Here is a 26,812-nt window from a genome sequence, read left to right on the forward strand (position 1 = left end):
TAAAAAATACTATTACCCTGGTATTAAGATTACTATTGCCCTAGTTTAAAATAAAAGATAAAATCACTCTGACATTTCTAGTTTTAATATCAGTGTTGATATAGCTACTTAATAGACTATAATACATTCACAAGATAGGAGAAAATGTGAGAAGCTTTCCGATTCACCTTGCCCATACAAAGCTGTTATTGTTGTCCTTATATACTATTGAGTTAGAACCAGCTCATACCTGACCTTCCAGTATACAGAGGCAGTTAATCATACTGGAGTAGACTTCTCTAGCTGTAAGGAATTATGCACCATTCCTAGTCATTTAGAGAGAAACACAACATTTTTGTGGCAATCTTTCAGCCTAGCAGAAAAAAAGGCACATTTTCTCAGAAAACCTTATAAGAAATGCAATCAAACTGCTTCAAATCTTTCCTCGAAAAAGTGGTATAACAGCAGAAGTGTCACAACCCAGTTAATAATCATTCTGTATCATTTTTATGGTATATTCTAGTATGCCTACTCTTAATCCACTCACTTAGGATGTTTTAGTAGCACACCTTTTAAAAAAGGGCTTTCCTCTTGCTGACTGATAATAATAATACATTGGAAGAATTGTCCTATAAAATTAACTAGGACATTTGATGTTGCCTCAGACTTCAGGTTTAGGAAGTTAGAACTGAGTTAACTTGGCAGGGAGCAAATAATATTTTTTGGTCTCTTGAGAACAGATAATTCAGTAGATTATAAATGTGACTATTAAAAACATAAAGTATATAGTCTGAATTTTTTTATATTCAGCTTTGTTAAAATTTCATCAAGAAATTGATAGAAAAGGAGTCTAACCTCTCTCTCTAGCTCCAAAGCAAACCTTATTATACATTGTTGTTGTTGTTGATTGTCTTTGAGTTGAGCATGACTCATAGCGACCTACGAACAAAAGGCATGAAGCCCCTCTACAGCTATCGACATTTATCAAAGTTCATAGCTTCCGGAAGCACATTGCTTAAGAAGTAGATGCCACTCCTGCTTCAAACCTGTCACAGTATGTTATTGTTCGTGTATGCCTTTGAGTCACATGCGATGTATAGCAGCTCTGAACCCTTCTCTGTCCTGAGCCAGTCTCACTAATTATGACACACTAACCCTCATTGCCCCAGTCACTGTGTCAATCCATCTCATCTGGGGTCTTTCTCTCCTGTGCTGTCTCTCCACCCTTCCAAGTATGATGTCCTTCTCCAAGGACTATCTCTCCTGGCCAAATGCCAACATAAGTGAGGCCAAGCTTCAAAACCCTAGTCTCCAAAGAGAGATTTGGTTTCACCCTCTCCAAGACATACCTATTTATTTTCTTGGCAGTCCATGGTATGTTCAATACTCTTCTGCCTTTATCCCTTTTAAGATAGATAAGTTTCAATCAAAGAATAAAAAAGAAAGAACTTATTCAATATTTCTCATGCAGAAAGAACTGAAAACAAGTGCAAGCCTCAAGTTGTGATAATAACAGAAGCTATTGGGTAAAATTTTGAAAGATTCAGGAAGTCCTAAAAATATGGTGGAAACACACAGAATTATTCTACCAAAAATAATGGACTGCCACTGAAATATTTCAGGAAGTACCATATGATAAAAGAGCCAATGATAATGAAGGAAGAAGTTCAAGTTGTACTGAAAACATTGGCAAAATTAAAGCTCAAGGAATTGATGAGATACCAGTTGGCATTTGTTCACTGATGGATGCAGCCCTTGACGTTCTCATTAGTCTATGCAAGGAAATTTTGAGGACAATTGCATGGCTGACTAACTGGAAGAGATCCATATTTGTTTCCACTCACAAGTAAGGTGATACAACAGAATATGACAATTATAAAATAATGACATTAACACCACATACAAGTAAATTATTGCTGAAGATACCTAAAAATTACTACAACAGTTCATTGACAGAGAACTGTCAGAAGCACAAGCTGGATTTAGACGAGGCCATGGCACCAGAGATACCATTGCTGATATCAGATAGACCCTTGCTGAAAGCAGAGAACACCAGAAGAATGTGTATTTGTCCTCTTTTGGCCTAACAAAGACATTTGATTGCTTAAGTCATAACAAATTATGGCTAACATTAAGAAGAGTGGAAATCCCGGAACACTTAACTATGCTCAGGTAAAACCTATACCTAGATCAAGAGACTGTTGTGTGAACACAGTAAGGTGACTCTGCCTGGCATAAATTTAAGAAGGGTGTATGTCAGGGTTGTATCCTCTAACATGTCTATTTGACATATAATGTTAGCAAATCAGTTGAGAAATTCGACTCTACAGAGAAAAACAGGGCATTAGGAATGGGGCAGATGAAGAATCATCAACAACCTGTGTTATGCAGATGACATAACTTTGCTTGCTGAAAGTGAGGAGAGCTTGAAACATTTGCTTCAGGAGATCAAAGACTATATGAATTAATATGGATTATGTCACAATTCCTTCAATATGAATTATACCTTCAATATGAAGTATGTCACAATGTTTAGAAAACAAAAAAAAAAAACCTCACCACTAGACTTATAGGCAACATCATGATAGATGTATAACAGATTGAAATTGTTTATATCTGTTTTTATTTGGATCCACAATCAACATCCTTTTACATGCCAGGAGATTAGGAGATGTATTGCATTGGAAAAGTCCACTGTCAGGGGCCTCTCCAAATTACCAAGGAGTAATGGTTGGTGTCAATTTGAAGACTAATATGTGCCTGATACAGGCTATGCTTTTTAAATAACATGCATCTGAGAGTTGGAAAATGAAAAAAGGATGAGAGAGGAAATGGTGCTTTTGAACTGTGATGTTGAAGAAGTGTACTGAATATCCCTTAGACTGTAAAAAGAACAAACGACTATGTCTTGGAAAAAAGTGAAGCCAGAGTGCTCATTGGAGGCAAAGACGGCAACGCTCTGTCTCACATAGTTTAGGCAGGCTGCTAAGAGAGGCTTTATCTTGGACTCAGTCGTCATGCTTGGAAAGGTGGAGGGTGAGAGAAAGAAAGGAAGACTCAACCACATGAATTGACACAGTGACTTCTGCAATTGGCTTAAGTTATTTCAGAAACGATGAGGATTGAACAGGAAGGATAGGATAGGACAGAGTTCAGATCTGTTGCTCATCTGATTACTATGAAACATTCTCAGCTCGATGGCACCTAATAACAACAACAGCAAGAAGTTTCTGTCAGGTATCTTAGTACAAGAAAATCTTAAGGTGTTTCTATCTGGTCTCATCTGTAGTTTTAAATTATTTTAAAAACTTTAATTCTTTCTTTTCCTTTTGGTACCAGACATTTACAAAACAGGTCAGTGGCTGTGGGTTTTTCTGTACGTGTAAATCTGCTGTGGAAATCATACTCAGTTCTTATGTGAAAAAAAGTAGCCTAAATGACCAGCAGCATGACTAGTGACTGCAGAAGGCGTCTCAAATTTCAAATAAGCAAACCAAGACCTTAAAAGTGTAAGTGCTCTCAAACATAAGACAGCTTATGTAACAAAGCCAGAAATGAAAACCTTTGCTTCTTAGTTCGGTAGTTTAATATATAGTTTTTCTAACACCAGTTGGCCAAAATATCACTTAAAATATCTTTAAATAGCATATTTGTTTAACATATGAGCAGGAAATAATGAGTTTTATTATGTGTTTCTAAGGAGTATAGTGATTATTTTTACATATTTTTTCAGTGTGAATACCATGAGTCCCAGGAGATTTTTCCAGGTTACATCACATCAAGTACTAAAACAAGCGTTTCTGTGGGAACTGTACACTTTTCTTAGCCTATTTACTTACTTTATTGGTAATAAAGTTGAAATTCTAAAGAAGGGAAAATAATTTACTGAAATGAGTGTAGAAATAGGATATCAGGGAGAGGCTGGAGAGACTCCATGCATCAGTTTCTGGGCCTCTAGACTCCTACACTGGCCTACTCTTACAAGGAAAGTCTCAAAATCATCATCAATACAATGCATATGAATTGCATCTCAGCCAGGAAGAAGAAGTATAACCCAAGGATGCTGCAATAAAGTACCTTTCCACTTAAATTAATCGTTTTCAGAAAACAAGATTCAAGGTACAGTTAAGAAGCAACAAGGACAAAAAGGAGATTCATTATTAATCAAAATAGGCTAGTAATTTTTTACTCATCCTTATAAAATCATGTACTGCAGCAAGGGGAAGAAATTTAAGGTGCATTTAAAAGGCTGAGAGCAATGTTATCTTATTGTAGATGAGAAAGAATGATAGCATATTGGTTGAACCATAGCAACGAGGAGAGAGGATCAGACACCTCATGTTCTCCTCTGATTTTCCATTATTCATTACAAGAAACTTTTCAGCAGAACATAGGACATGTTTTTCTTGTATATAATTAAAAATATTTTGAAAGAAACATATAAAATATGATTCTATGTTTGCATGTAAGAAGTAAACCTACTCTAAGCCATTAGGAAGCACTGGTGACCTAGTGTTAAGGAACTGCACTATCATTCTGAAGACACAGTTCAAATCCACTAGCTGTCCTACGGGGGAAAGATGGGGATTCTCATCCCATATGATTTGAGGTCTCTGAAAAAATGTAGAGGGTTGAGTATGAGTAAGTTCTGACCTCATGGTGCCTAACAACAACAGCATCAACATTGTTGTTGTTTGCCGTCAAGTCAAGCATGACTCATAGTGACCCTATGAACAAAAGGCCTGAAGCTTTTTTATAACTATAGTAATTTATAAAAGTTCACAGAGTTCCCAAAGGCATATGATTTTGGAGCGGATGCCACTCTTGCTTCCACACCTGTCTTAAACTAGGAGCTCCACCAAACACTGTCCACTATGAATAACCATTATGCCATTTGATAACCCAGCGGCAAAAGGTTCAGCATCACAACAATCCCAGGTTACCTCAGTACAGCATATTGACAGAAGACTGTTGTACCACTTAGAAGAATGTTCCTCCAAAATACAATAATGACTGACTTTTAAACACAAAGGCCCTCTCTGAGGTCTTGTTGACTCTAAACATGAGGCTTAAAGAAAAAAACAACCAATATATTATGTTTTTGTTGATATATACTGTTGAACTGTCTGAGAGTATAGTGACCCTATGTACAGCAGCTCTGAAGCCGACTCTTTCCTGAGCCAGTCTCACTAATTCTGACACACTAACCCCCATACACTCCAGACACCATATCAATCCATCTCATCCAGGGCCTTCCTCTCCTGCACTCTCCATCCCCCCTTCTGAGCATGATGTCCTTCACCAAAGACCAGTCTCTCCTGACCAGATTCCCAAAGTATGTGAGACACAGCTTCAAAATCCTATTCTCAGAGTAGATACTTGGCTTCACCCTCTTCCAGACAGACTTATTTGTTTTCTTGGCAGTCCATGGTATGTCAAGATTCTTCTTCAGAACCATAACTTATCTATTCTTCCTTCATTCTTAGTCATTATCCAGATCTCTGAAGCATAACAAATAACTGAGAAGACCATGGCCTAGATTAGGTGCAACTTGTGTCTGGACTGACATAGTTGCTTTTCATCACTCTGAAGAGATCCATGACAGCAGATTTTCCCAATGCAATTCATCTTTTCATTTCCTGACTGCAATTATGATTTTTGTTAAAAGATTTAAATATGTGTTGACTATTAAGCTTGTTAGGAAAATATGGCATTTGTTGTCATTTGAAAAAAAAGATCTCTTTATTGATATTTTCTTTTCCATAGTTTTTTTTTTCTTTCTAATTTCCCCATAGTGCTTTCTCATACTTTTACCTTATTCACCTATTTCCCTACAGTATGTACTAGGTGTCTCTTGTGTCTCTATTATTTATTAAGTAGATAGATAATGCCTCTGCCCTAGCAAATTAAATTTTAACTGTGGGGATACAACATATAATAACTAAATAAACAAGTTGTTTTGCAGAAGAGTATCAAAACTAAAACTGGAATAATAAAAGTGTAAGTGACTAAGAATTTAGCTAAGCTTATCCAGGAGAAAGGAATGATGAAAAGATTCCAGATTGGATAGGAGTCAACCATTTAAAAGCACCTTTCAAGAGTTTTGAGAGAAATCTGATTTGGCATTTATGAACTCATTTTACATATTAGAACAGTAAGATAGAGAGGGAATAAAGAATATTAAAGGGAGCATAGCAAGGACTAACCTCAGACCTCCTCATTCTCATAGTGTTATAATTATGTTTATGGGATTAATCTGGTACACTATAAGTGGAAGCTTAAGACGATATATATATTTTCATTAGTCAAGCAAATGTGAAATATTATCTCTTATACATGCTCATGATGATTCTGGTATCGTATACATTTTCCCCATTACGTTTTCTTGGATTTGTTTTCTGTTTCTTATTTTGATGTAGTTTATGTATGTTTGTATTTTATAGACCAATACTTTCTTGTTGAATGGTGTGTTGATGCCAAAATAAGTTGGCATTTTATAGGAATATTTCAGGAATGAATCACAAAGCTTTTATGCCAGTAAAATACCTGAAAGATTCAAACCATCAACATTTTGGTCCGTAACAAAGTGTCTGACTAATGTGTGTGTTGTTAAATACTGCCTAGAAGATTGACTCAAAATGACTCTACATGTGACAGATTGACACCTTACCCTAGCCTGCACCATTTTATTTCCACTGTGATCAACCTCATTGTTGCGGTCACTGAATTAATCCATCTCATTGAGTCTTCTCTTTCACTGATCCTTCACCTTTGCAAGGCTACTGTCCTTTTCTAAGAATTGGTCTCCTGTGGAAACATGCCTGAAGGATGTGATATAAAATCTCACAATCTTTGCTTCTAAGAAGAACTCTGGCTGCACGTCTGAAGAGTACATATTCCTTTAATTACAAAAGCTGATTATAAACTTACATTTCTAAACACTGTTGCTGTTGTTGTTAGGTGCCATCGAATCAAGTATGACTAATAGCACCTTATGAAAAGCTGTCCTAGGTCTTGCCCTATCTTTTGCCACCCTCACCATCTCTGATAGATTAGTGTCCTTTGTTGGAGTGACTGTGAATATCCATCTCATTGAAGGGTCTTCCTATTTTTCATTAATGCTTCATTTTTCCAGTAATGTTTTCTCTTTCAAAAGAATATCCCCACCGAGCTACATGTCTAGAGTATGAAAGATGAAGCTTTTCTATTTTTCCTCCAAGGAATACTCTGGCTGCACTTTTTCAAAGACATCGCTTTGCGTACTTTTGGCTGTCCATGGAATATTCAGTATTTTTCTCCAGCACCACAACTCAAATCCTTTCATTAAGTTGATGGATTCTAACTTAAAGGCTCACGGCTCAAACCCACTTGCTTCTCTGTAAGAAATACCCTCCCAATAGGATTGCGGTATTAGAATCTCTATGAGCAGTTCTACGCTGCTTTATAGGTCCCTGTGAGTCAGAATCAACTCAACAACTAGGAGTTTAGTTGGATTGAGTATCCCTCCACTAAAGCTTGGGAGTGAAAAATAATTTCCTGTTAGCAGAAGTGCAAAATAAATATACACTATTTTCTGGAAGTATGTGCAGGGTCTGTAGTATGCCCATCACCTGAATATTTTCTGTATTTTGAGATTCACCCACAGAGAGGAAACTGGAGATATTCAGTTTTCTAACATCCTTTGTTGCTCATCTAAGTAATTTATTTATCATCCTTGATTCAGAATTGGAAATTAACAAAAGCCAAGGGCAAGGGAAGGGAAGAATCAATACTTGAATGAAGGTGGCATGGGTTCATTATGATTCACATTTTAAACACAACAAAAGAGCCTGACAAGTAATGATGCTAAGTATGTAGAGCCTGCTGAATCGGCAATACAAGAGTCATGTTGGCTACGCTCCTCCCTATTGCCTAGTTTTTCCATGGTCAAACCATATCTGAATCTGATGAATCAAACCACCCAGAAATCCTCTGAAAAATTTGATATAAGATCCACTTTTCTGGTTAAATACTTGGTAAGGTATTTCTGTTGCTACCAAAAATACAATATATGTAAATTAAAATTATTGTTGTTGTTGTTGTGTGCCGTCGAGTCGCCTGTGACTCATAGTGACCCTATATACAACACCCCTAAACCCTGATCCATCTCTTGCCAATCTTATTGTTTCTGACACACCGATCCTCTCTCCTGCACTGTCCCACCACCCTCCCAAGTATGACATCCCTCTACAAGGACTGATTTTCACCTTGCAACATGTCCAAATTGTTTCTGATGGAGCTGCAAAATCCTTGCCCCCAAGGACTAGCCTGGTTTCACCCTTTACAGGATGAACTTGTTTGTTCTCCTAGCGGTCCATGGTATATTCAATACTCTTCTCCAGCACCACAGCTCAAAGGCATCAACTCTCCTTCTATTATCCCTAGTCATTGTCCAGTTCTCTGATGCATAGCAAAGACCATGGCCTGGATCACGCACACCTTAGTCTTCACATCTGAATGAAAATTATATTTTCATTACAAATCTTGTGTTGAAGGTAGAAACAACATGTGTGAAATTAATAAGAAACATTGAATTAAGATGCATTTCTATTGTTTTAAAAATGATAGAGATTATTAACAATTCGTTGAATACTGAGGTATAAACCTGGCCATGGAAAGATGAAAAGCCAAGATTACATTTGGTTGACACTTGATCCTTATAAGAATGATGTTAATGTTTTTAAGTGCCACTGAGTCAAGTACAACTCACAGAGACCTTATGAAGAAGTGATCTGAACCCTGTCTTATCACATGCTATCCTCATACTTCCTGACACACTCTAGTCCATTGCAGCAGTCACTGTCAATCCATCTGGTTAGGATCTTTTTCTCCTTTGCTGACCCTTCACCTCCCCAAGAATAATGTCTCTTTCCAAGGAATAACTCCTCCTAGCAAAATGCTAAAAGTATGTGAGATGAAGCTTCATCATCCTTGCCTCCAAGAAGCGGTCTGACTGCACTTTCTCCAAGATGTATCTGTTTGTTTGTTTGGAAGTTCCTAAGATGTTCAGCACTCTTTTCCAACACCACATTTCAAAGGCATACATTTCATTATTATCCTTAGTCATTGTCTAACTCTCAAATGCAAGTGACTAGAAAGACCTGAAAATTGTGAAAATGAAATTCAAGTACACTGTTGAGAGTCTTAGACTCATTGGGGAAATTACATGGAGTCAAAATCAATATATGTACAAAAAAATGTTAAATACGTATGTATGTATGTTGTTGTTGTTGTTTTGTGCCATCAAGTTGACTCATGGCAACCCTGTGTACATTAGCTCTGAGCCTCTCTTTATCTTGAACCAATCTCATCATTTCGAACAAAACTAACCCCATTTCTCTTGTCACTGTGTCAGTCCTTCCTGGATCTTCTTCTCCACCACACTTCCAAACATGTCCCTCTCGAAGGACTAATCTTTCCCCATAATATGCCCAAGTATGTGAGATGGAGCTTCAAAATCCTTGTCTCCAGGAATCAGTTTGGTTTCACCCTCTCTAGGACAGATCTATTTGTTCTCCTGGCAGTCCATGGTGTGTTCAACACTCTTCTCCAGCACCACAAGTCAAAGGCACTGATCCTTCTTTTATAATTCCTAGTTATTATCCAGCTCTCTGACGCATAAGAAGTAACTACAAAGACCATGGCCTGAATCAGGCACACCTTAGTCTTCAGACTGACATAATTGATCTTCAATATTGTGACGAGGCCCCTGAAAGCATTTGTCTTTTGATTCCTTACTCCTGGTGCCAAGAGTGTTGTTTGTGAAACCAAGTAAGCTGAAATCATTAGGAATCTCAGTCTCTTCTCCTTCTGCTGTGAAACTTCCAACTGATCCAGTGAGAATCTTTGTTTTCTTGATCTTGAGCATAATTAAATATTGACAATTATAATTCTTGACCTTATGCACCAAAGCATATTAAAATATATATCCTTCTCATTATATATTGTTTCTGCTGTATGTCACCATGTCTCTTGTGAGTCATAATGACCCTGTGCACAATACCTATGAATCTTGTACTAACCTGAACAAATCTCATTGTCTCTTACACAATTATTGTCATAACCCCAGCTAACGTGTTAGTTGATCTTATCCAGTGACTTCCTCACTTGCACTATCCCTCCATTCTTCCAAACATAATGTCTTTCTCTAAGGACTTGTCCCTCCTAGAAACAGGCTCAAAATATGTGAGACAAGCTTCAAAATTTTTGCCTCCAAGGAAAAGCTTGGTTTCAATCTCTCCTGGACAAACTTGTTTGTCCTCTTAGCAGTCCATGGTATGTTCAATACTTTTATCCTGCACCACAACTCAAAGGCATTGATTATTTTGCTGTCATCCTGGTTCATTATTCAGCTTTCTCATGCACAGCAAATAATTGCAAAGACCATGATCTGGATCAGGTGTACCTTAATCTCCAGACTGACACTGTTGCTCTTTAGCACTCTGGGGAGGTTCCTGATAGGAAATTTTTCTAATGCAATCAATCTTTTGATTTTCTGACTGCTAGGGCTCAGACTGCTGATTGTGGAGCCAAGCAAGCTGAAATTTTTAACAATAGCATACACACACATATGTATGAGAAGAATAAACAGTTTCTTTCCCTGCCTTTGAAAATCCACTGGAGGGTCAACTATGAGTCAGCTCCAACTCCATAGCACACCATAACAACAAGTGGAAATGACTTCCAGGAGGAGGAGATTATCTATCCTTCTCATATTTATGTTTGTGTGATATTGTTAATAATTTCATCTTGACAAGCTGTATTGGAAAAATATACTGTAAGGGACTTCACTAGAGTACTGAAGATCAATGATGTCAATCAAGAGACTAAGGTGCACCTGATCCAGGCCACGTCCTCCAGATTTACTTGCTATGCATCAGAGAACTGGAGAATGACTAAGGATGATAGAAGAAGAATTGATGCTTTTGAGTACTGGTGATGGAGAAGAGTGTTGACTATACCATGGACTGCTAAGAAAACAAATAGATTTGTCATAGAGAGGGTAAAACCAGGCTGCTCCTTGGAGGCAAGGATTTTGATGCTCTAACATGCTTTATACTTCAAGGAGGAACCAGTCATTAGAAAGGGACATTATGTGGAAGGGTGGAGGGAAGGCGTAAGACAGGAAGATCCTGGATGAGATAGTTTGACTCAGTGATGGGAGTAACTGGAGTAAGTGGGTCAGGGACAATGAAAGTGACTCAAAATAGAGCAGAGTTCAGAGCTGTTGTACACAGAGTCGCTGTGAGTCACAGTCAAGTGGATGAAACACAATAACAACAAGTAGACACACATGCACACACACACATATATAAAGGCATCACACACACACATAAGAAAAGGTATAACTGGTTTTTGTAAGTCAACAAATGTGTTTGTTGTTTGTTGTTTCTGTTTTATGAAAAAGGCAGTAAATATAATGATAGATGATTAACAATTGTTTTTCTAAGACCCTACCCATTTTCCTCCTTGTTTTGGTTCATAGAGTATGATGTTTCAGGAAAATGTTAGAGTCTTTAAACAAACTAAAAACAAAATCAGTAACAACAAAAAAGCAAATAACACACATACACAAAAAATGTGCTAAATAAATTCACCAGACATGCCCTAAATAGCCAAATATCTTTTGTTTCCAAACAAGTAAAAAGGAAAAGTACAAAATGCAAAACATTAATTTTATTACCTTTAACAATTTGCTTCTTAGGAAAGGTGGCTGGTGTTGGAGGTAACATATACTGGACAAAGAGTTATTAGCAGAAAGTAATAGAAAGGTAAATTTTGAGCTAACTATAAGAGTGTGCACTACAGAACAAAGTATTGTGGATTTTAACTTTCTATTTTAAAATTCAGCAACAATTCTGAACTAAAATTGAATTAGTAAATACAGTTTTCATATATATGTATATATACCTATATATATGCATATATAGGTATATATGCATATATAGGTACATATGCATATATAGGTATATATATATATATATATATATATATAGAGAGAGAGAGAGAGAGAGAGAAAGAGAGAGAGAGAGAGAGAGAGAGAGAGAGAGAGATAGTTGTTATTTGCCTTCTAGTCGAGCAGGACTCATAGCTTACGAACAAAAGGCCTGAAGCTCCTCTAAAACGATTGACATTTATTAGAGTTCATAGAGTTTCCAGAAGCAAGTTGCTTAGGAAGCAGATGCCACTCCTGCTATACACACACACACACACACACACACACACACACAATCTATATCACCGTTACATTTTTTTTAACTTTTATGTGCTAACTATAATTGTAAAACTACTTGGCATAGGGTTTTATACTTAATTGATAAGTAGTAAACTACTGGTAAGAAACTACGCTGCAATCCCAAAGGCAAGAAGCTTCTCAGTGGGAGAAGGATGTGCAATTTCTTCCCAAGTGTTTTACTGCCTCTGAAACCTGTTGTAGGGTCAACTGTGAGGCAGTTATGATTCAATGGCACACAATAATAACAATCATCTGTAAGGGCACTCTGGTGGACTAGTGGTAAGGAGGCATGCTGTCATCTCAAAGGCCCACTGTTTGAACCCACCAGCTGCTTGATGAGAGAAAGATAAGCAATCTCTATCTGTGTGATTAAAGTGCCTCTGAAAATCTACTGCAAAGTCAGCTATGGGTTTATAATGTGACACAACAATCATCTGAACATTTCCAAGACCATGGTATTAGGTATTGGCCTTCATAAGTATCTTATTACTTATAATGGGAAAAGTACAACAAGAACACTGAGCATAATCTTGTTTATCTCGTCGCTATTTTTGTGGGTTTTTCTTGGTTTCTTTCTTTGTATTTCAGGTCTTAAATGATAACCCTTTGTCATTCAGTGTATTCAGACACTGTCATCATCCTTCAAGTGTTCTGCCTAAAGCACAGGTATAAATACATACAGATTTATTAAAAAATTAACATGTGCTTGCTCAGCTATATGGGAAATTAGCGGAACTGTATTCGACATGCATTATAAATTGAAAACATTCTATTGTTTCAGCCAATTTGAGATTCAAGTACTGACAGAGGACACTTGACAGATAACAATGTTTGAACAAAATTGATATCCTTCCCTGACCCATAGGTCAAAGACTGAGTTTGCATTAATAATGACTAATGTAGGATAATAGAGGTTTATCTGCTGGACATCACGGATTCATCCTAATATCGAACCATGCAATTGTGTATGAAATCATGGGTATACTGGAGCTGCCTGTACCCAGACTTGAGGATGCTTGTTGCACTGCACTTACTCCCATGTGGAGATTCCCGATTTTAGAAGGAAGTGAAGTGTGTGTAGGGAAAGAAGAAAGCAAAAGCTCAGGAAATTGATCCACTCCCTACATTTCAGGAATTCCTCTCATAGAGAATCCTTTTCTCAACCATGCCTTCTGTTGATATTTCTTAAATGGATAATGCTCCATTCCAGGTAGAAATTCTATCAATGTCCATTATTCTATCATTTCAGATTCAGGTGTTCTAAACACTACAAGGAGTCACAGTCAAAGAAACAAAGTATAAACGGCCAGAGGTAATTGAAAGAAAAAAATAATTTGAAGTCTTCAATTTGTGTGTTTCAAAATCTTTGATGTGACTCCATTCAAACTGGTCTGTGATGGTTCTTGTCCACTTGACTGTTCTTTTCACAAGGCTCACATATCGTCTTTTATCTAGGCTCTTTCCAAAACACCTAAGCTTGGAGGATTTTTTCAATCTTTTTATTATCTCTCTCTCTCTCTGTCATCTTTTATTATCCTTATTGTTAAATCAAATTTAGCTCTACATTGGCTTTATCTCTTTTATTACTATTCATCTGTGGTTCATTCGTTTGGAAATATTTAACTGTCACAATGGGACTGGTTCTACTGGAATCTAGTAGATAAAGGCTAGAAATGCAGGTAAACATTCTGCAATTCTCAGAAATGTCCTTCACAACAAAGAATTTTCAAATCTAAAAGAAAGATAATGTTGAGACTAATTGATAGTATTCAACTAAAAAAACTTAGTTCAATAGTTGCTTTGACAGATTTTTTTTTTTTTAATTTGCATCATTGGTCTTTAATAACAGTAATGTCTATTTTGGATATGTTCTCAGAAGGAATCAATCCTTGGAGAGAGACAGCATGCTGGGAAAGATGAAGGGTCAGAGATAGATTAGACCTCCAAAAAGTTGGATTGATACAGTGATTACCGTGATGTAATTGAGCATTACAGAAATCTTGAAGATGGCAGAAGATAGGGCAAAGTTCAATCCATTGCCCATAGGATCACTATGAGTCACAGTGAACTTGATGACGGATACCTAAAAACAACAGCGTGTGAGACTTTAATCTTGGGATCTTGATTCTCAGCATATTTTGTTACGTTTTTGCCTCAGATACAGATTTTTTAAAATGTAATATTGTGGTATTACTTCATACTGCAATCTAAGAAAGATTTTGTTAACAGACTTTAAATTTAAAAATATGAAGAATAAACACTATGCTATTTTAATTTAATTATAATATTGATAATAGTGTTTCTCATGTGAATATTTTCCCTATGGTTATCCTTTTTATTTATTATTCTTTTTCTATTCAACATATTCCAGATAAATGTGCGTCTGATTTTCAGTAAGATTATGGAATATGTATTTGTTGAGAAAAACATTTCAAATATGTTCATTATTTTATAATATAGACTAAATTTTTACTTCAAAATTAGTTTAAGTGAAATTATGAAATAACTGGAAGTAAATTGTGATGTAGCTATTTATCCCTTTAAGTTGATTTTCTAAAAATTGAGTAGTATTATTATTAAGGACCTTGAGAGTCTTTTTAGTAATAAAATTGAATCAATATAGTGAAAATGAAAGGTTTTCTTCTAACCTTTGTTTTTCCTCTGCTAAAATATATTCAGATATTTTATCAAGTATATAGATACATATGTAATAAGTTATTTTCAAGGACTCTGTGGATAATTTAATTATGCTTGTTATACTTTTATTATGTACTAAGTCAAAACTGAATAAAAAACATAGGTGGGTTTTCAGAGGTTGGAAGTCATGCAGGAAGGGACGGCCTATCTCACTCCTATGGAGCAGCTGGTAGATTTGAAACATTTGCTTTGGGTGGATAACATAACTCTTTACCCACTAGACCACCAGATAATCACAGTGTATATTTAAGACCACAAAAGTTCAATTTCTATAATAAGTTGACTCATCTAGTGATTTTTATTTCAAACATGTATTGAACATCAAACATGCATATAGTGTCATTTGATTTTTCATACTATTAGTTTAGTGGTAGGGAGTTTCTCTGAAAACCCAACGGCACATAGTTAGAATTAAAAAACTGCTCCATGGGAGAACAATGGGCAATATCCTCAAGTGTACTTTACAGTCTCTTAACACCCACTGGAGGGTGAACTATGGATCAATTATGGCTGAAGGGTCTGTAACAATAATATACAACAGATATTTTTTTTCATCAAGTTTCACAAACGACTTCTTAAAATGTTTTAACCTAGGTAGACTTACTAGAATACAAGAAACAACAAAAGAACATTATTTCCAGCTTAATGTGGAAAGAAATTGCTGATCTTTCGTGGAGCTTCTTGTGGATTTGAACTACCAGAGAGGTGCCCTATATTAACAGCACAGCTCCCTCCCTACCCACTAAGCCCCTAAGGTTCACAGTAAGTCATAAAATAATTGCATTTCTTCCTTAACAAAATCCATATAGTTTACAGACTTATAACTTTTTAAAGATTTGAGACAACATAATAAGCTGAAATAAATGTTGACAAGACCCTTTACTGAGCATGAGAAATGGTTCACACACACTTCTAAACCTTTGACAAAGCAGATGGTTGGAGAAAGGGTAAGAAGAAAGCAAACAGAATTTTAACAAATTCTTTAAAACCAAGTATGCTCTATTGTGAGAATATATCCTATGAGTCTCTGACATGAGAGTTTTGAATAGTTCTACTATTTTCCAAGGGCTTTGTTAAGTTCTAAGAAGACAGATTAGATAAAGGATGGAAAAGTAGTGAGAAAGACTGCCTTAGTGTTTCTTAGTCACAAATCTTCATTTACTTTCAAGTCCTTCTGACATGTAAATATATAAGTTTACAATAAAGACAGAGGCAAGAGACCCTCCTGCACAACTTCAAAACCCATGAAATGTCCAACAAGTACGGGATAGTATTAATAAACATTATTCCAGATAAAAGAGTTTGTCAAAATTTAAACAACAGAGTGACAACAACAATAACAACACGAACAAACAAATACCCTCCAGTACCACCATTAGCCTTGTGGAAACTTTGCTGGTTCAGTGGTAAAGAGTTGTACTATGGACCTGAAGGTATATGGTTCAAATTCACCAGCATCTATATGATAGAAAGATGTGCAATGAATTCCCTCACAATTTACTGCCTCTGAAAATCCACCATGGCTCGATTTTGACTTAATAGTATGTAGCGAAACCAACAATTTGTGCTAATCAGCACTCTGGTGGCCTAGTGTAAGGAACTGTGCTGTCAACTCAAAGGCACTTGGTTAAAATCTACTATCTGCTCCAAGGTAGAAAGAGGGGCAACCTCCTCCCTTGAGATCAACTCCTTCTGAAAACCCACTGCAAGGTTAGCTATGAGTGGTTCCCATTAAATACTAAATAAGAAGTACAGGAATAAGTGTGCCTTGGAAAGTAAGAGTTAGGGAAGAAAACACTGTGAACAAAGATTCACTCTTTCTGTGATGCAGATTTTGAAAGCTTTATGCGGAGCAAGAATGTTGAGAAAATCCTTCTAGCACTCCAGGTTATGTATGAAATACAAAAAAACCTGTAATTTAACTTCTCAAACAATTGGAAGCTTCTGGTATATTTGATTTTTTAAAAATATTAGTACCACAGGAGATTCTGGTGTATTTATTTTATTTTATTTACTTTCTTACTTATTTATTTATTATTTTTTAAAATACTGGTCCCATTCCTAAGAAAGGTGATCCAACTGAATGTGGAATCTGTCGAACAATATCATTAATATCAGATGCAAGAAAAATACTGCAGAAAATCATTAAAAAACAGCTAAGACTGTACATAGCTAGAGAACTGTCAGAGGTTCAAGCAGCATTAAAAGAAGCCGTGGCACCAGAAAACTTATTGCTGATGTCAGATGGATCCTGGCTGAAGGTGAAGAATACCAGAAAAAAGTCTACATGTGCTTTATTGACTATGAAAAAGCTTTTGCCTGTGCAGATCCTAACAATCTGTGGCTGACATTGAGAACAATGGGAGTCTCTGAGCACTTAACTGTGCTGATGTGAAACCTATACCTAGACCAGGAGGCTATTGTGTGAACAGAGCAGGAGAACACTGCATGGTTTACAATTAAGAAGGGTGTGTGTCAGGGATTTATTCTTTCTTCTTACCTATTCAATCGGTATGCAGAGAAAATTATTTGAGCAGCTAGACTCTATGAAGAGGATGGTGGCATCATGATTGGAGGGAGATTCATCAATAACCTGCACTATGTAGAAGACATAATCTTGCTTACTGAAGGTAAGGAGGACTTGAAGCATTTATTGCAGAAGATTAAGGAATGCTGCCTTCAGTATTGATTGCATCTGAATGCCAAGAAAACAAAAATTCTTACCACTGGACCGATAGGTAACATCATGATGGATGGAGAAGAGACTGAAACTTGTCAACAACTTCATTGTGCTTGTATCCACAATTAACACCCTTAGTACTAGCAGTCAGGAAATAAGGAGACACACTGCATTTCGAAAATATGCATTTAGGAACCTCTTCAAATTATTGAAGAGTAATGATGTCAGTTTGAGGATTAAGGTGTTCCTGATTCAGGCCATGATCTTTACAATCACTTGCTATGAATCTGAGAGCTGGATAGTGAATTAGGGTAACAGAAAAATTAATGCTTTTGAGTCGTGGTGTTGGAGAAGAGCTCTGGATATCTGTCCCATCGATGGACAGGAGAACAGACAAATATATCTTGACAAGGGTGCAGATGGAAGTAAGAATGATGATGTTTCACCTCACACACTTTGGGCATGTTGGTAGGAGAGGCAATTATTTGGAGAAGGACATGATGTTGGGAAGAGTGGAGGGTCAGGAAAGGAGAGGAAGACCCTCAACCAGGTGGATTGAAGTGATGACTGCCATAATGGGTTCTTGTGTTGGGAAGTGTGAGGATGGCACAGGATAGAACAGCGCTCAGATCTTTTGTTCATATGGTTACAATGAGTAGTACCCAACTCGAGTGCAGCTAACAATAACAACAACCACTAAGTACCTCTGGTGGCCAAGTGGTAAGAAGTTGTGTTGTAATCCCTAATGCATGCAGTTGGAATCCATCAGCTACTCTAAAGGTAAAGGATGGACAATCTTCTCCTGTGTGTAACAGCCTCTGAAAACCAGCTCGAGGGTCAGCTATGGATTGGTTCCAACTCTACAGTACACAAGAATAGCAAATGCACAGCTTTAGGTAACTCTAGTGGCCTCTGGTAAGGAGCTGTGCTGCCAATCCAAAGTTATGAGGTTCAAACCCGTTAGTCATCTGAGGCCTTCAATATGATTTACTGTCTTTGAAAGTCCACTGGAAGATCAGATATGAATCAGTTTCGGCTTGAAAGTATATAGTATCAACAAACACAGATTTACTACTAACCAAGTTGACTGGATAGAGCAAGATCCAGATCATATAAAGCATACTTTACTGGATGATACATAACAACAACTAAAGGCTGATGGATAGCCTCACTTCAAAGAGTCATGCATTTTTAACACTACAAATTCTGTATGCTTTAATATCTACAATCTTACAGACACTTTTATAACATTCAATGAAAAATATATCTCATACCAAAAGCAATTAATAACCTGTTGTCAGCAGACTAAGCAGTGAACCAAGCTAGTAAAAGATGCATGTATTGAGTAAGCTTTTTATAAGACAAACTTTCTGATACATACTTATGAATGTGTTATCAGTTAATACTGGTTGCTCAAATAGTTGTTAATTGTCATCAAATTTGACCAGACTTATAGCTGACATACAGTGGATTTTCAGAGGATTTAAACTGCATGAAAGATTGCTCATTTTTCTCCCTGGGAGCAGACGATGGCTTCGAATTGCTTGCCTTTTGATTGGCAGCAAAATTCTTTACTACTAAGTCAATAGCATACATTATATACTATATTAGATCTCTTAAACATATGAAAACACTAGCTCAAAAATATAAAGCAACATTCCCTTGTCACAGAGTTAAAGTAGTCCAGCCTCCTGAATGATCTATTCCTCATATAGAGTAAAAGGTATTGGACAAGACACACCTCTGACAGACTCCTTACCTGATTTTGAATCGTGCAGCATTTCCTTTTTCTGTTCTGACTACTACTTTCTGGTTCAAGTATAGGTTTCATATGAGCACAATCAAGTGTTTTGAAATTTCTATTCTTCTCAATGTTAGCCACAATTTGTTGAGAACCACAGAGTTAAATGTCTTTGCATAGTCAATGCAACATGGATAGACATTATTCCGGTACTCTCTGATTTCAGCCAAGATCCATGTGACGCTAGCAATAATGTCCCTAGAGCTTTGGCCTCTTATAAACACAGCTATTATTGATGATAGTACTCTGTCTATATACTGTTCTAGTTGTTTTTGGATAATCTTCAGAAAGATTTTGCTTATATGTAGTATTAGTGATTTTTTTTTATAATCTCCACACTTTTTTGCATTACCTTTTGTTGAAATGAGAGTACATATAGATCCCTCCCAGTCAGTTGGCCAGGTAACTGTCTTCCAATTTCTTGGCACAGCTTAGTGAGCACATCCAGGGCAGCATCTGTTTGTTGAAATATGTCAATTGAAATGACATCAATTTCTGGTGCCTTGTTTTTTACCAATTCCTTCAGAGCAGCTTAGCCTTTCTCCTTCATCATCATTGGCTCCTGATCAAATGGTATTTAAGGAAATTCCTCTGTGTTGTGTCATCCAATTATTTTTTGTACAGTGATTTTGTGTACTCCCTTCATCTTCTTTTGATGCTTCCTGGATTATTTAATATTAAAAAATTCAATATTCTGCTGATAGCATCTTTAAGTATTGAGCTAGAACCAAGAAAACAGATTCTCACCATTGGGCAAATTAGCAGTACCATGATAGATGGAGAGAAGATTGAAATTGTTAACAATTCATAATCAACATTCCATAATTAAAACTCTTGGCACCAGAAATCAGGAAATAAAAAAGTTAATTACATTGGGAAATCTACTTTCAGGGGTCTCTATAGAGTGCTGGAGAACAGTGATGTCACTCTGGAGATTATAGTTCTCCTAATCAAGGCAATGATCTTTACAATTACTTGCTATGCATGAAAGAGCTTGACAATGAACAAGGGTGACAGAGAAAGGATCATTGCCTTTGAGTTGTGGTGCTAGGGAAGAGTATATTGAACATACCATGGACTGCCAAGGGAAAAAATAGGACTGTCCTAGAGAGGGTCCTGCCTCCAGGTTGCTCTTTGGAGGCAAGGATTTTGAAGTTCCATCTCACATATTTTGAGCATGTTGCCAGGAGGGACCAATCCTTGGAGAAGGACATCATGCTTGAAAGGGTGGAGTGATAACACAGGAAAGGAAGATCCTGGATGAGATGGATTGATACCATAAATAGGGAAATGGGCTTGGGCTTGTTGTAGATAGTGAGACTGGCTCAGGATAGCACAGAATTCAGATCTATTGTTCATAGGATTGTTGTTAGTTGCATGTATTTCTATGACACAACAATATTCAAATTGACTCTAAGTCATAGTAACTATGTAAAGCCTTCCAAGTAAGGTAACATAAGAAGGAGTCAATACACACAAAAATTTCTCTACTAATTACCTTTTAATTTACCGTTTGAAAAAGATGTAGATACGTCTTTATTTAATTGGGAGAGAAAGAATGTTGGCAAACATTCTATGCAACTTTCCATCTACTGCTATGTTAGAAAATTATGTTTCCAAGTGTTATACTATTGAATACCATTATGTTTCAGTTTTGGAATCTTTAATTTAGAATCTTAAAGATTCTGGATCTCAAGGGACATATTTTAACACAGAATAGTTTAGGTGCCTTGGAACAATTCTTTTAAATTGTAGAGCTACAACATTTCCAAGTTTTCACCTTCCAAATGGAAGTATCATTTTAGGTTAACAGAAAGTCTATCAAAAAGGTATGCTTTCCCTTTCCACCCTACCACCAGACCTCACATCTCACGTGTGTGTGTGTGTGTTTGTATACACACACACATATATATGATGTGTGTGTGTGTGTATATATATATATATATATATATATATATATATATATATATGGTGTTTCTCCTAAAGCTTGGACTAAGATATAAAATAAAAGAAATATGGGAGAAATTGCATTGGAGAAAATACAAGCAAACAAAATCAATAATTTGAGAAAAAATATGAAAGCAAAAAACACTATGTTATACTTAGTACATGTTATGCATGTGAGTAGTTCATATTAGTTGTTTTTAAGGCTGTGGAGAACAATTTATTAGGGAATTAGATGTACAGCTACAACTAGATTATGAGATGATGAGCAGAAAATAGAAACACGTGTAGAGATTAAGATAGTTATCACACAGTTTCATAGATGATTGTGCCAGGTATCAATAATACACAGGTATTTGATTCAACTCTTGGATATAAAAGCAAGAATAAAAAAAATAGCAAACTGCCATAATTTAAAGCATGTTTACTTGAATCTATAGTTCCTCTTAGTTTGTAAAAATCATATGGAACATAAATCTAATACAATATATTCAAGACGATATGATTGTTATAATAATGAACTGAGAACTCATAGGAAGAGACAAAGTAGATGTTATACTATATTAATTACTTCAACATCTGAATAAGCAACATATCAATTCTTTTGAGGCAGAAATCAAATGAATTTCAGACTTCTACAGTCTTTAATCTGGTAACGCTGAACAATCTCCCACCTTTTGGATCTGTTTTTCACCCTATTTTGGGTTCAGGAATTTTCTGCAATGTTTCAAAAAAATTGATGAACTTTACTTAAAATTACGTGGTTTATTAAGCAACAGAGTAAAATTGGATCAGGATAAAAACGTTATAACTCATGATCAGGAAGCATATGGGGTAGTGTCCTTTCTTCAGTGCAGGATAACGCTCTTGGTGCAAAATAACCTCTTGATCATGCAAGTCTCTCTCAGCTTCCTCAGAAAAAATTCTTCTCATTCTGCTGAAGACAGGTTTCTCTAGACCCTGAAATCTGTTACTACACACTCTGCCATTGAATCCCTTTTAAGCCTCTGACTACAATGTTACAGCTCTGGGTTGTGTATTACTTGTATCAGAGGTTCTCTGCCTCCACTATCTTTCTACTTTTATTCTCACATTTTTTGACTGCTTCTTTACTGATCATTTTCTTTTGTGAAAAAGCTCTGAAATTCTGACTAACTAACTAACTAACTACCTAAATAACTAACTAATGAACTATATACTGTTGTTGTTTAGTACAGTATTGCTGAATCAGAACTGATCCATAGCTAGACCCTCCAGTGGCTTTTCAAAGTCAGTAAAGTACATAAGAAAAGATTGCCCATCTTTCCCTCACAGAGTCCCTGGTGGATTCAAATGAATCCAGTACCTTTGACTGGTAGTGCAAAGACTTGCCAATAAGCCACCACAGTTTTCCATATATATGAAAAACAATACATATATTTACAGATAAAGATACACAGAAAACATAATGGATATAATAGTAAAATATAACATAATATTAAATAAACATAATAGATACAGTGAAACTATATATAAATAATACATATTATCTATAATGAGATATTGTTGTTATGTGTCGTCGAGTTGCTTGCACCTCATAGCGACCCTATGCACAACAGCTCTAAACTCCACTCTGTCCTGTGCCAATCATGCTGTCTCTGATACACCCATCCTGATTGCCCCAGTCACTGAATCAATCCACCTCATAGAGAGCCTTACCCTCCTGCGCTGTCCCTCCACCCTCCCAAGCATGATGTCCCTCTTCAAGGACCTGTCCCTCCTTACAACATGTCCAAAGTATATTAGAGGGAGCCTCAGAGTCCTTGCCTCCAAAGAGCTGCTCGGTTTAACCCTTTCTAGAATGAATCTGCTTGTTTTCCTAGCAGTCCATGGTACCCTCAATACTCTTCTACAGCACCTCAGCTCAAAGGCATCAATTCTCCTTCTATCCTCCTTAGTCATTGTCCAACTCTCTGACGCATAACAATTGATAGAGAAGACCATAGCCTGTATCAGACGCACCTTAATCCCCAGAGAGATATCATTGCTCTTCAGTACTTTGGAGAGTTCCCTAACAGCCGACTTTCCCATCGAAATACGTCTTTTAATTTCCTGCCTACTGGTGCCAAGAGTGTTGATTGTGGAGCCAAGCAAACTAAAGCTGTGAAGAATCTCAATCTCTTCACCATCCATCCTGATGCTGCCAGTTGGTCCAGTGGTGAGAATCTTTGTCTTCTTGACATTGAGCCTCCATCCATATTAGAGGTTGCAGTCCTTGACCCTCTGCTGCAGGTGCTTCAGGTCCTCCTCAGTTTTAGGAAGCAGAGTTGTGTCATCTGCACTAAGCAGATTGTTGACATATCTTCTACCATTCTTGACCCCACATTTCTCCCCATAGAGCCCAGCCTCCCAGATAATCTGTTCTGCATACAGGTTGAAAAGGTATGGAGACAGGACCCCTCACTGGCATATGCCCTTCACAATTTTGAATCATGCAGTGTTTCCTTGCTCTGTTATGATCACTGCATCTTGCTCCAAATATACGTTTTCTATTAGCACAATCGAGTGTTCTGAGATCCCCATTCTTCTCAGAGTCAGCCACAGTTTGTTATGATCCACATAGTCAAAAGCCTTTGCATTGTCAATGAAACACAGATATGCATTCCTCTAGTATTCCCTGTGTTCAGCTAAGATTCATCTAGCATTAGCTTCGATATCCCTAGTACCATGACCCTTTCTAAACCCAGCCTGGACTTCTGGCGGTTCTCTGCTGATATGCTGTTCCAGTCGTTTTTGGATAATCTTCAGTAGAATTTTCTTGCAAAATAATATATGTATAATAACATTTATTATATATAAAATCTAGTTATCATGCATGATAAATGTTATTATACATATATTATTGAACAAAACCATTAATATCATTCACAAGCAAGATTCTACTAAAAATTATCCCAAAACAACTGGAATAGCACATCAACAGAGAGGTGCTAGATGAGCAGGCTGGATTTAGAAGAGGTCGTCGTAGCAGGGATACAATAACTAAAGTTAGATGAATCTTGGCTGAAAGCAGAAAACACCAGAGAAAAGTCTGTGTTTCATTGACTATGTAAAGGCATTTGACTGTGTGGATCACAACAAGCGATGGCTGACTCAGAGAAGAATGGGAATCCCAGAACATTTAATCAAATCATGCTTATGCAAAACCTATACTTGGGCCAGGAAGCAGTCCTCAGAATAGAGCAAGAAAACACTGCATGTTTCAAAATCAGGAAAGGAATGTGTCAGGAATACATCCTGTCTCTATATCTTTTCAACCTATCTGCAGAACAGATTATTTTTGAAGCAGAGTTTTTGAGGAGGAATGTGGCATCAGGATTGGAGGAAGACTAGACTCATCAACAACCAATGTTATGCAGATGACACAACCTTGCTTGCTAAAACTGAAGAGGACCTGAAGCATTTGCTGCAGAAGGTGAAAGACCGTAGTCTTCAATAGAGATTGAAGCTCAAGAAGACAGAGATTCTCACCACTGGGCCAATTGGCAGCACTATGTTGGATGGAGAAGAGATTGAGGTTGTCAACAATTACACCTTGCTTGGCTCCACAATCAAGACTCTTTAGCATTAACAGTTTGAAATCAAAAGACAAATTGCATTAGGAAAATCTGCTTTCAAGGACCTATCCAGAGTACTAAAAAAGCAACGAAATCAGTCTAGAGACTTAAGATACACCTAATCCAGGCCATGGTCTTCACAATTACTTGTTTTGCATCGGAGAGCTGGACAATAACTGAAGATGACAGAAGAATTGGTGCCTTTGTATTGTGGTGCAGGAGAAGAGTCTTGAACATACAATGGACTGCCAAGAAAATAAATAGATCTGTTTTGGAGAGAGTGAAACCAAGTTTCTACATGGAGGCTAGGATTTTGAAGCATTTTCTCATCCACTTGGGTTACATAGCCAGGAGAGAGTGGTCTTTGGAGAAGGACATCATGTTCAGAATGGTGGAGGGACAGTGTAGGAGAGGAAAATTTCAGATGAGATGTATTGTTAAAGGAACTAGGACAATGGAGGTTGATATATTGAATTAGTGAGATTGGATCAAGACAGGGTAGGGTTCAGAGCTGCTGTATACCGGGTTGGTATTAGTTGCAAGCAACTAGATGGCACATAAGAGCAATAACATGATTCTCTGTGTGTGTCTGTATAAATATGTAAAATTATATGTATGACTATATAATTATTTATATATACCTGTATTTTGTGCTTGCTGTTGTTGTTAAGTGCCATCGAGTCACCTGCAACTCATAGTGACCTTATGTACAACCCTGCTCTATCCCATGTCAAACAATTGTCTCTGACACACCTATCCCCATTATCTCAATCACTGAATCAATCCACCTCATTGAGGGTCTTCCTCTCCTGAGTTGTCCCTCCACCCTCCCAAACATGACATCCCTCTCCAGAGACTTATCCCACCTTGTAACATGCACAAATTATTTCAGATAAAGCCTCAAAATCCTTGCCTCTAAGGAGCAGTTGGCTTCATGCTCTCCAGGAAGAACTTGTTTATTCTCCTAGCAGTCTATGGTATATTCAATACTCTTCTCCAGCACCACAGCTCAAAGGCAGGTTTCTGATGCATAGCAACTAATTGCAAAGATCATGGCCTGTATCAGGCACATCTTAGTATCCAGATTGACCTTGCTGCTCTTCAGTACTTCAGAGAAGTCTCCAACAGCAGTCTTTCCCAATGGAATTCATCTTTTAATTTCCTGGCTGCTGGTATCAAGAGTGTTGATTGTAGAGCCAAACTGAAGCTGTTAGCAATCTCTATCTCGTCACCATCTATTATTATTCTGCCAGTTGTCCTAGTGGTGAGAATCCTTGTTTTGTTGATGTTGAGTTTTAATCCATATTGAATGCTGTAGTTCTTGACCTTCTGCAGCAACATAACTAATATATATGACTATATACATACTAGGCATTAGAGAAATGAGATGGACTGGCATGGGTCATTTTGAGTCAGATGATCATATGATATATTATTCTGGAGGTGAAAAGGGGAGGAAAAATGGAGCTGCTTTCATAGTCAAAAAAGGAATTTCTAGGTCCATCTTGAAGTACAACATTTTGAGTGATCGGATTATATCCATACGCTTACAAGAAAGTCCAGTGAACACTACTATCATTCAGATATATGCACCAACAACCAGAGCCAAAGAAGAAGAAATAGATGATTTCTACCAACTCTTACAGGCAGAGATAGATCGAACATGCAATCAAGATGCATTGATAATAATGGGTGACTAGAATGCAAATGTTGGGAACAGGGAAGAAGAATCAGCAGTTGGAAAACATGGACTTGGAGACAGAAATGAAGCTGGAGACAGAATGATTGAATTTTGTACAATCAATGACTTATTCATTGCAAATACGTTTTTTAAGAGACAT

Source organism: Elephantulus edwardii, unplaced genomic scaffold (genome assembly GCF_000299155.1).
Source record: "Elephantulus edwardii isolate Elephantulus edwardi_28Jun2011 unplaced genomic scaffold, EleEdw1.0 scaffold00043, whole genome shotgun sequence".
Taxonomy (NCBI): domain Eukaryota; kingdom Metazoa; phylum Chordata; class Mammalia; order Macroscelidea; family Macroscelididae; genus Elephantulus; species Elephantulus edwardii.